Source organism: Oncorhynchus nerka, linkage group LG25 (assembly GCF_034236695.1).
Source record: "Oncorhynchus nerka isolate Pitt River linkage group LG25, Oner_Uvic_2.0, whole genome shotgun sequence".
In the NCBI taxonomy this organism is placed as follows: Eukaryota; Metazoa; Chordata; class Actinopteri; order Salmoniformes; family Salmonidae; genus Oncorhynchus; species Oncorhynchus nerka.
Genome location: NC_088420.1, coordinates 47,116,625 through 47,118,005, shown reverse-complemented (window position 1 = coordinate 47,118,005; position 1,381 = coordinate 47,116,625).

Below are 1,381 nucleotides of genomic sequence, written 5' to 3'. Positions count from 1 at the left end.
TTCCCGCACGGTAGTTTAGTCAGAGGAGTGTTTTCCTCCGTTTTCGACTGGACTGCGTTCCTGTTTCTTAGTGGCTGCTGTTGTGGTCCTGTGCCTGTTCTGTTGATGGACTTGTAATAAAACGCCCTTCTTGAAATTCTTACTCTCCTGCGCTTGACTCCACACCCACCTCTCCTAGGGAGAATCTGACAGTATCGTTCCATGTTTGTTATTATTAAACTCAATAACTGCACCTGCGTCTACATTACAATGTCATTCTCTTCGTGGTGTTGTATCCTAAATTGGTACACAAAGATATAAATATGCAATATCCTACTTTGCAAATGTAGGTATTATTCAACACTGGCTATGATTAATAAAGTATAAAACAAAACCCAAAGCCCAAAAACCCATGCTAATACTTAGGGGAATGTCTGAGCACCTGCATTAATTCATCACCCTTGAAGTGTTTTTATGATCTCATTCAAAATAACTCCAATAACTTTGTCAGATTGAATATTTCCACGCCATGGAACTGGGAGTCACATGTGATAGGAGTGGGGATTAGAGTGATGAGTGAACACTGTCGCGCTCCACCCTAGCAGTCAGTGAAGACTGTGAATCACAATGCTGTGTCTGAGTGTTTATGCCTCAGCACCACTGGGCCTGATGTGTAGCATGTGGTAATAATCCTGAACGCTTCTGATGAGAATCCCAGATGATCTGTGTACCTATCCTAAATACACTACCGTTCAAAAGTTTGGGGTCACTTAGAAATGTCCTTGTTTCTGAAAGAAAAGCAAATGTTTTGTCCATTAAAATAACATCAAATGTATCAGAAATACAGTGTAGACATTGTTAATTGTTAGCTGGATATGTCACGTTCTGACCTTAGTTCTGTTGTTATGTCTTTGTTTTAGTATGGTCAGGGCGTGAGTTGGGTGGGTTGTCTATGTTCCTTTTTCTATGTTTTGGGATTTCTGTGTTTGGCCTGGTATGGTTCTCAATCAGAGGCAGCTGTCAATCGTTGTCCCTGATTGAGAACCATACTTAGGTAGCCTGGTTTCACTTTTGAGTTGTGGGGGATTATTTTCCGTTTCACTGTTTGTGCCACACGGGACTGTTTCGTTTGTTTCGGTATTTCACGTTGTTATTTTGTAGTTTAGTGTTCATGTAAATAAAGTATCGTTATGGACACCTCTCTTACTCCTCTCCTTCATACGACGACCGTTACGGGAATTTTTACATTGTTAGCTGGAAAAGGCTGATTTTAAATGGAATATCTACATAGGCGTACAGAGGCACATTATCAGCAACCATCACTCCTGTGTTCCAATGGCATGTTGTGTTAGCTAATCCAAGTTTATCATTTTAAAAGGCTAATTGATCATTAGAAAACCCT